A 10,494-nucleotide genomic window follows, 5' to 3' on the forward strand; every position below is an offset into this window, starting at 1 on the left:
GCACTTAATGCATTCACCTAACCCCTCTGGCCGCATTAATGGGGATATAACCCCTTGGCAGGGCAACGTTGATCAGAGTGAACCACTTGAGTACTGATAAGGCCTCTGATGGGACGGACGGCCAGAAGAAAGGCAAATGGATGATCAACAGATGGAATAAGGAGATAGGCAGATGGAAACTATATAAGAAAAGCAAGTAAAGTAAGGAAAGGGGGGGGGAAAAGAAAGAAGAAAAGGGTCTCCTCGGCCATGGGCCGAGGAGCATCCCCTCATTTGTAAAGAAACTCTTAGTATTTTTTTTATAAAGGAAGTTCATGCATGGTGATCGACGGCCAGCACCTAAACCTTTAACCCACTCTCTATAAATTTATTGTTTGGGCTTGTTGGGCTGAAAACCCATCAAAACTCAGGGTCAATCCAAACTGAGTCCCTACAATTGGCGCCGTCTGTGGGAAGGATTAGGGTGCTGGCTGGCATACCAGGCGAGTGTTCCGAGTATTCGTTTTACAGTAGGTTGAAAAAAAAAAAAAACAACAAAAAAAAAATATAGAAGATTTGACTGTAGAAAAAAAAAAAGAAAAAAGAAAAGAAAGATCTTGATTTTATTATTTCATGAATAGAAAAAGTACAAGTTACAATCAGAGGCTCAGGCAGGTGTGTTTTACATACAAATTTACAAGCTAATACCACCAGCTATTCCTACAATCAGAGGCCCAAGTGGAGCCACCCTAAGAAAAAACTAGCCGGTGGGAAGTGTCAAGCCGTCCCTTTATTGGTATAAAGAGAATGGGAGAGCTTGACAAGAGGCGGAGAAGGGGAAGGGCAATCATGTTTCCCAGCCACCAACAACTCCCTTCTCGGCCGGGCGGAGCTGGAACAAAAAGAGGAGTAGATGCAGGAGCTCCGGGATACCTTCCCCCATGATGTTCCCTCGATTCTCTCCAATCCTCTCGAGTGTTGGCCGTTGGAGACGGCAACACTCGAGCACCGCCCATAAGGTGAATTCGCACATCTTCCTCGTCGGGGTGTGCTCCGAGGAAAGACGTTAGGTTCACTAACAACACCCTCTGGGACACCTCGAAGGGCGCCATCAGGGTTATGCATAGACTCTGCCGCACCGAAAGCCCAGTGGGGGATGCGGCCATACCGGTTTTTGTCAATCCTGGTAACAATTCTAGCGGGTTGTTAAAAGCGCTTGGGAGTTAGAGGAATGTGTTTTGTTCTGTTTGTGTTGAGAGGTCCATGGGTTGTGGAGAAACCATCTCCCCACATTATATAGGGGTTGGGGGTTGGTAAGAATTAATTCATGCGGAGTTCGAAAAGAGAATTATCAGTTGGGATAATAATGAAGCCATCAATTTCCAAGGAGGCCGTAGACCGTTGACTCGTGTTAATTCACGAGGACATTAATAAAAGCGCGTTTCGCGCACCGAGGCGTCCAGCGCGGAACACGAACAGACAAAGGGCGCTTCATAAATGAAAAAGATGGCGCCTCGAGCTGGAGGCGAGATCAATGCCACGTGTAAAGATCATAATCTGACCCGAAGAGGAATCATCTCCAGTAAAGCGGTCTGAGGACAAACCTCTGCTTATAGAAAAATAGAAGTGGTAGACAGAACCAAGGTATTGCATGGTCCTCGGACCCAAACCTATGGTAAAACTACACACACCATTATATCTGAGTACTAGACTGAACCAAGGTCTTGCACGGTCCTCGGACCCAAACCTATGGGGAAACTAGGTACTTACAGAAAAATAGAAGTGGTAGACAGAACCAAGGTATTGCATGGTCCTCGGACCCAAACCTATGGTAAAACCACACACCATTATATCTGAGTACTAGACTGAACCAAGGTCTTGCATGGTCCTCGGACCCAAACCTATGGGGAAACTAAGTACTTACAGAAAAATAGAAGTGGTAGACAGAACCAAGGTATTGCATGGTCCTCGGACCCAAACCTATGGTAAAACTACACACACCATTATATCTGGACACCAGACATAACCAAGGTATTGTATGGTCCTCGGACCCAAGCCTATGGTAAAAGATACTTACAGAAAAATAGAAGTGGTAGACAGAACCAAAGTATTGCATGGTCCTCGAACCCAAACCTATGGTAAAACTACACACACCATTATATCTGAGTACTAGACTGAACCAAGGTCTTGCATGGTCCTCGGACCCAAACCTATGGGGAAACTAGGTACTTACAGAAAAATAGAAGTGGTAGACAGAACCAAGGTATTGCATGGTCCTCGGACCCAAACCTATGGTAAAACTACACACACCATTATATCTGAGTACTAGATTGAACCAAGGTCTTGCATGGTCCTCAGACCCAAACCTATGGAGAAACTAGGTACTTACAGAAAAATAGAAGTGGTAGACAGAACCAAGGTATTGCATGGTCCTCGGACCCAAACCTATGGTAAAACTACACACACCATTATATCTGGACACCAGACATAACCAAGGTATTGTATGGTCCTCGGACCCAAGCCTATGGTAAAAGATACTTACAGAAAAATAGAAGTGGTAGACAGAACCAAGGTATTGCATGGTCCTCGAACCCAAACCTATGGTAAAACTACACACACCATTATATCTGAGTACTAGACTGAACTAAGGTCTTGCATGGTCCTCGGACCCAAACCTATGGGGAAACTAAGTACTTACAGAAAAATAGAAGTGGTAGACAGAACCAAGGTATTGCATGGTCCTCGGACCCAAACCTATGGTAAAACTACACACACCATTATATCTGGACACCAGACATAACCAAGGTATTGTATGGTCCTCGGACCCAAGCCTATGGTAAAAGATACTTACAGAAAAATAGAAGTGGTAGACAGAACCAAGGTATTGCATGTCCTCGGACCCAAACCTATGGTAAAACTACACACACCATTATATCTGGACACCAGACATAACCAAGGTATTGTATGGTCCTCGACCCAAGCCTATGGTAAAAGATACTTACAGAAAAATAGAAGTGGTAGACAGAACCAAGGTATTGCATGGTCCTCGGACCCAAACCTATGGTAAAACTACACACACCATTATATCTGAGTACTAGACTGAACCAAGGTCTTGCATGGTCCTCGGACCCAAACCTATGGGGAAACTAGGTACTTACAGAAAAATAGAAGTGATAGACAGAACCAAGGTATTGCATGGCCTCGGACCCAAACCTATGGTAAAACTACATACACCATTATATCTGGACACCAGACATAACTAAGGCATTGTATGGTCCTCGACCCAAGCCTATGGTAAAAGATACTTATAGAAAAATAGAAGTGGTAGACAGAACCAAGGTATTGCATGGTCCTCGGACCCAAACCTATGGTAAAACTACACACACCATTATATCTGAGTACTAGACTGAACCAAGGTCTTGCATGGTCCTCGGACCCAAACCTATGGGGAAACTAGGTACTTACAGAAAAATAGAAGTGGTAGACAGAACCAAGGTATTGCATGGTCCTCGAACCCAAACCTATGGTAAAACTACACACACCATTATATCTGAGTACTAGACTGAACCAAGGTCTTGCATGGTCCTCGGACCCAAACCTATGGGAAAACTAGATACTTACAGAAAAATAGAAGTGGTAGACAGAACCAAGGTATTGCATGGTCCTCGGACCCAAACCTATGGTAAAACTACACACACCATTATATCTGGACACCAGACATAACCAAAGTATTGTATGGTCCTCGGACCCAAGCCTATGGTAAAAGATACTTATAGAAAAATAGAAGTGGTAGACAGAACCAAGGTATTGCATGGTCCTCGTTTTTTTTTTTTTCTTTTTTTTTTTGGTTTCCTTTCTTCTATATTCTAATCTCACTTTTTTTTTTAATTTTGGTTTTTTTTTTAATTTTTTCAAATCTTTTTTCTTTATTTTTCAATTATTAAAAAAATGTGATTTTTAACGTACACCCTTTTTTTCTTTCTAATGATTTATTTATTTATTTATGTTGGTGTTTGAATTGTTTTCTCTTCAAATCTGTTTGCACTGCCTTTTTTTTTCATTTTAATGAATGTATTTTCTATGTTCAAAATAAAATCACTATGCATGTGGTTTAATTGGATAGAAAAGAGAAATGCCTCAAATTGAGATGAATGGAAAATCATAACACTAAACCCAAAAAAAGTCTCATCGCACGCACGAAGCGCGTGTGATGATGCTAGTATATATATGTGTGTGTGTATAGTATGAGAAATGTATAATTGTTTTGGGAAATTGGGATTGAATTCAACACGTGCACGCACATATATATATAAACTAGTATGTAACATGTGCTATCGTACGGGAATTGATATATTATTAATCATGAGTTTATTTATGTTTAAAATGCTCAGTTAGTCTAAATTCATATTATTATCCAGAAAATTTCATTAACAAAACTTAGTAGTCTATATATATATATATATGTATTATTTGTTACATTTTTGTGGTTTGAAAATGATATTTATGTACAGATGGAAGTTGCTAATGAGAATGAGTGGTGGGGTAAGATAGAGCAAATGAAATGAGGAGGGGAAGAGGAGATGATAATTAAGCACAATTTTAGTCGAGCAAGCCAGCAAACCTTATATTATATGGCTTGTACCTTAATTCAGTTTTCACATCACGTATGTACTTCCATTCTCCAATAGACCATTTGGAGGAACATATGAAATGAGCAACCAACACTTTCATTACTTTGTGTTCAAATGAGTTTGAATGAAGGGAATTCTCTAGAATGCTTCTCTATTTTGCATGCAAAAATGCAATATCTTCAAAGCAATTAAAACTTACTTTGACATCATAACTTACTTAGAAATAAGGTGAAACAAATAATAACAATTTATTACAGTGAAAATCATTTAGAAGATAGTGCAAATATATCCAAATGAGTTTATATAACATCATTGTCTAAACATTTGAGACTAATCTTCAAAGTCGAGTCAGTACATTGAGGAGGATATTCATCAAGGGTTTGTTGTAAATAATATTATGATGGGACATTTGTTCTTAATCTTTGAGGGCCTATTTCTAATAAGCCACCTGAAAATTAAGCGAATACAAAATATCACTATAAAAAATAGTTATAGCATCAAATTTGTCAAGAGTTTGATGAAACCTAACACAAAAAATGATCACAATGATTACATAATGGCAAGATAATAGGTCTGTAATTTAGATAATATATAAACCATCAAGAAAATATATTAAAAGGCAACCTTTATAAAGAATAGTCTCTTTCGACTCATCTCTATTCAATATTAATAGTATTATTACAAACTCATATAATGTGTCCTCTCCTGTAATTCCAATTCACATGAAAATTGCTCTAGATATTATAAGTTCTATTACAATTTTGTTACAAACCGATTTGGAAGCTGAGTATAATTTCACAAATGATGATTTTAAAAAAAAGGAAAAATACAATTTTTCTCCCATTTCCATTGAAAAATCAATACATAAAAACTAAAAAAAAGAAGATTAAAAAATTGAACGAATCTCACCTAGATTTTTCAGTTGGGATATGATTCCAATATCTTCAATCACCTATACCAGTGATTGCTAACCCTTTTGAAGCAATGGACAAACAAACACCACCCATTCTTTTATGCAGCCAAACTCTGCATAAAGCCAATTTTTCAACAAATCCATCAGAAATAGATCCATATCAAGAAAATCATATAATATGAATAATCCAAACAGGAAATAAGCTAGAGAACCATATCAGGAAGGTACCAAACTTTATCACAACAAAACTAAATAATTTTATTCCCCTCTCAATTAATTAAAATAAAGTATAAGATTCCTAAATTAAAATTTATTTTCTACCCCTCATTTTCTCAAAACCTAATAAACTAAAACCCATCACAAGGCCGTATTTATTTCCTAATAAATGAAAACCCCATCACAACCAATCAAAAACCATATCTAAAAACTCGAAATTTTTAATTTTCACACACTTTCTCAGCACCCAATCAGAAGACAAACACACACACACAAAGATAGAGAGAGCAATACCTTAGTACAATCATCGAATACTTTCCGAAGAAGAACTTCATAATTCGAGGGCAACTTCAATTCCCAAAATCAGAGACTCCGGAAAGGAAAAAAAAAACTATGAATGCAGATATTAGAAAACAGGAAAAGGCTTACTAATTTCTGTAATCCAAAATAGGGAAAAAAAATCAAAAAATTAAGAAACCAAACATTTTCATGGAGAACCCAAAAACCCAGAACAAAAAGGAATCAAAACCAAGATGAAAAACCAAAACTAAAATCAAAATTTTTTTCTTTTTGTAATTTCTGTAAGTTATAAAAAATTTATTAAAAAAAAAAACTATCCTATCAAAGAATTTTTTTTTTTAAAATCAAATTTCATACCTAAATGTTATAAAAAAATAAAAATAAAAATAAAAATTCATACCTAAATCTAAAAAGGGGGAAAGAATGTACTGGCGCCAGTTTTGGTAATCTGATGGTGGCAACGACATTCACAAACACTATCTCTGTAACCCTCTCAAATCTTAATCATTTTGTGTTTTAAAAACCTGAAACAAAAACAAATCAAATCTAAACCTATCCAACAGGAAAACTCAAATAAAAGTAATCATTGATACCGAGAGATTCTTTTGAAATTCCATAGCATTTGATGTGCATGAAATATATACGATAAAGTACTCACATATCTACATATTTGGCCTTACTTTTATGTTATTTTGTGACTGATTATATAATATCTTTGTGTTGCAGATAACAAGGGCTTTACATGCAAAGTGGGGCTAGGCCAATTGAATCAAGCCAACTTACATCCAGCCAGGCATGAATATTAAATTTAAGTCCAATTGGAGTAAGGAATCAAAGGAAATTTGCACAAAATCCAAGTCCAATTCGGATTAGGATTCCAGCCTACACATCAGTTAGTATTTTTGGCATAACTTTCGGCTCAGATGTCCAATCGAGATGATTCAAGTTGAGCTGGAAAGTTAACTTAAAGGGCGACAACATTGTAGTTTACCAGGAGCCCGAATTCTGAAGCCAAATGGGCCAAAATAGTCGGTTAAATGAAGCCTAAAAATCTGGGATTTTCTCCAAACGGAAATTCAACTTGTAATAAGATTCCTTGACCTATTTAAAGGCTTTTTAGGGCAAAATTAATGGAGGCTAGTGCTAGGGCTGAGATGCAAAACAGAAAATTGGAGCAAGAGGCAGTGCCGCATGTGGCTTCTCTGTAGCTTTTCTCCATGATAGCATTGTGACTATTTCCTTCTCTATTTTATTTGTCTAGTTTAATGTTTAGTATTTTATTCTTTTGTTTCATTTCAATTACCATGAATAGCTAAACTTATAATTAGGGTTGAGGATGAAACCCTGTTAAGGATTATCAGTAATATTTATGTGATTTGATTTTTCCCACAATAGTTGTTCTTTAATGATTTAAATTGTTCTTGCTTCATATCAATTGACTAAGATGGGATTCTAGATATGAGTTCAATCATGTTTTTCTCATGATATAGGATTTGTCTTAATTAATTGAATGTTTGGTTTATTAATTCTTGATTATAAAATTGAAAATTGAAATTCCCAAGAGAAGAGAGAGAGAGAGGATAGATACAACCAATTTATGGTATATTAATAAATGTCCAATTCCATGCAAACCAAGAAAAGAAGACATACTAGGCTTCAACCAAAAGGTTCTATCCATTACACTAAACAGGAAAAGAAATGATAAAAAACAACTATTCACATGTATTTAATCATGACATATTTAGTGATCATGAGCCTTGTGTAGATGATTTAATGAATAATACGATTTAATAGATGTAGGTGGTCATCTAAATCGCTATGTAATGTAATTGATTGGCAGAGATTCCTTCAAACAAATTTGGCAGAAAGTTGTCCAAGAAATAAGGCAGCATATTCTAATCAATCTAATGAATCACAAAGTCAAGCAAAAAAACAAAAGTTAGCATCTTGTTATATTTTAATATTTTTCCTCGCACTTTTAATAGCAATTGAGAGACTACAAATGCCTACTTTTGGATCAACCCAGCAACAATGTAAGAAAAAGGAAAATGGAAAGTTTGAAGGAAGGATTTTCAGGCTTGTCATGATTCTTCTCATAGCAATTAGTTTTTACAGGATCAAATGTGTTAGTTCAACTCAAAGACAGCATAACTTCAAGTTCAATAATATGATGGTCATTTTATTACCAATAAGAACTACCTTAAACATTAAGAACTTCCAAACAAACTCAATGGTATTGGACATCCTTCGAAATGACCACATCTTTCAAATGACCCGTATTTATTATTTAAGAAAACTTGCTAATAAAGTTATTATGATTTATGAAACCCCTTGCAATTATGATAGCATCACACAATAAATTTTAAAATTCCAATCATAATTGATAGAAAAGATCACCAAAAAAAAGAAAAAAAGCATACTTGGACAAATTCCAGCAAGGGAATTCCACAATTGGCTGGAGTTTCGATCGACTATCTAAAACATACATGAGAAGAAAAATACAATTTTTCTCCCATTTCCATTGAAAAATCAATACATAAAAACTAAAAAAAGAGAGTTAAAAAATTGAACGAATCTCACCTAGATTCTTCAGTTGGGATATTATTCCAATATCTTTAATCACCTATCCTGGTGATTGAAGTAATGGACAAACAAACACCACCCATTCTTTTATATTGCCAAACTCTCTGCATAAAGCCAATTTTTCAACAAATCCATCAAAAACAGATCCATATCAAGAAAATAATATAATATGAATAATCCAAACAGGAAATAAGCCAGAGAACCATATCAGGGAGGTACCAAAACTTTATCACAACAAAACCAAATAATTTTATTCCCCTCTCAATTAATTAAAATAAAGTCTAAGATTTCTAAATTAAAATTTATTTTCTACCCCGCATTTTCCCAAAACCTAATAAACGAAAACCCCATCACAGGGCCATATTTATTTCCTAATAAACGAAAGCCCCATCACAACCAACAATCAAAACCATATCTAAAAACTTGAAACTTTTAATTTTCACACACTTTCTCAGCACCCAAGCAGAAAACAAACACACACACAGAGACAGAGAGAGCAATACCTTAGTACAATTATCGAACACTTTCCAAAGAAGAACTTCATAATTGGAGGGCAACTTCAATTCCCAGAATCAGAGACCCAAAAAAAAAACTATGAACACAAATATTAGAAAACAGGGAAAGGCTTAGTGATTTCTATAATCCAAAATAGGGGAAAAAATATCGAAAAATTAAGAAAACAAATATTTTCATGGAGAACCCAAAAACCCAGAACAAAAAGGAATCAAAACCAAGATGAAAAGCCAAAACTAAAATAATTTTTTTTTTTTTTTGTAATTTCTATAAGTTATAAAAAAAGAAAAAGAAAAAGAAAGAAAAAACCTATCCTATCAAAGAAATTTAAAAAAAAAAAAAAATCAAATTTCATACCTAAATGTTATTTAAAAAAAATAAATAATACCTAAATCTAAAAAGGGGGAAAGAATGTGCCAGCACTAGTTCTAATAATCTGATGGTGGCAACGACGTTCTCGAGCACTATCTTCTGTGTTTTAAAAACCTGAAACAAAAACAAATCAAATCTAAACCTATTCAACAGGAAAACACAAATAAAAGTAACGTTTCATAGCCAAATCTTTAAAAAAAATTTACCGGTGTTGATGGGCCATAGATGTTTCTTTCTATGTGCTTATGGTTTCGATGATCTGATTTTGCCTCTTTATCTGTTTCTTTCTCCGTGCCTCAAGCCTCATCGCCTCTCTCTATTTCTATCTCTGTGTAAATCTTATCACTCTTGGCGCCATACGAACTCTTGGAATGCTCGTGGTACTTCACATCGAAATCGACGGCGGTTACAAAAGGCTGATTAGAAGCCTCATTGGTTGGTCTGGTGGGCGTGACAACAGTAGTAATAGTGTCGTCGTTTAGGGTTGCAGTTTGTAGTAGGTGTATGGTTGAGGTTGAGTTGGTCTGATGAATTGGTGGCCATTGTGTGAGAGAATCATAGATTGTGTGAGAATGACACCTCTAATCGCTTACTTCTTTCTCATCTAAGTTTTGGATTTTGATTTTGGGGAAAGGAGATGGTTTTGATATTTGGGTTTATGAGAAGAGAGAGGAGTTACAGGTTTTAATTTTAGTTTTAGAAGAGAACTGGGTTTTGTTTTGGGGTAAAGTCTGCGAAATTGTTTTTTGAAGCTTTTTGATTTCATTGCCTCTCTCTTTCTTTGTTACTCTCTGTGTCCTCATTGCCCCTTTCTCTTTCCATCTTGGTGCACATCTAATTTTAATCGATTAATTTTTTGATATTTATAATGAGAGGCTTTTAAATGATGTGTAGCATTGCCAAACAATATAATTTATTGCTTTATAATTTAAACGTGTCTAAATTTTAGATAGACACTTCCTATTTGTTAGCACCTTCTTAATTGTA

General features: G+C 35.7%; 1 long non-coding RNA gene across 1 annotated transcript; it reads right to left on the reverse strand.

Moving 5' to 3' along the window:
* Positions 1-4,919: 4,919 nt before the first annotated feature.
* On the reverse strand, positions 4,920-9,458 carry LOC136069311 (uncharacterized). Its single transcript, XR_010630521.1, has 3 exons — positions 9,126-9,458; positions 8,620-8,726; positions 4,920-5,058 (listed from the first exon to the last, which is right to left on the reverse strand). It is a non-coding gene; the product is annotated as an uncharacterized LOC136069311 (long non-coding RNA).
* Positions 9,459-10,494: the final 1,036 nt, after the last annotated feature.

Source organism: Quercus suber, unplaced genomic scaffold, assembly GCF_002906115.3.
Source record: "Quercus suber isolate HL8 unplaced genomic scaffold, Cork oak 2.0 scaffold_161, whole genome shotgun sequence".
Classification (NCBI taxonomy): Eukaryota; Viridiplantae; Streptophyta; class Magnoliopsida; order Fagales; family Fagaceae; genus Quercus; species Quercus suber.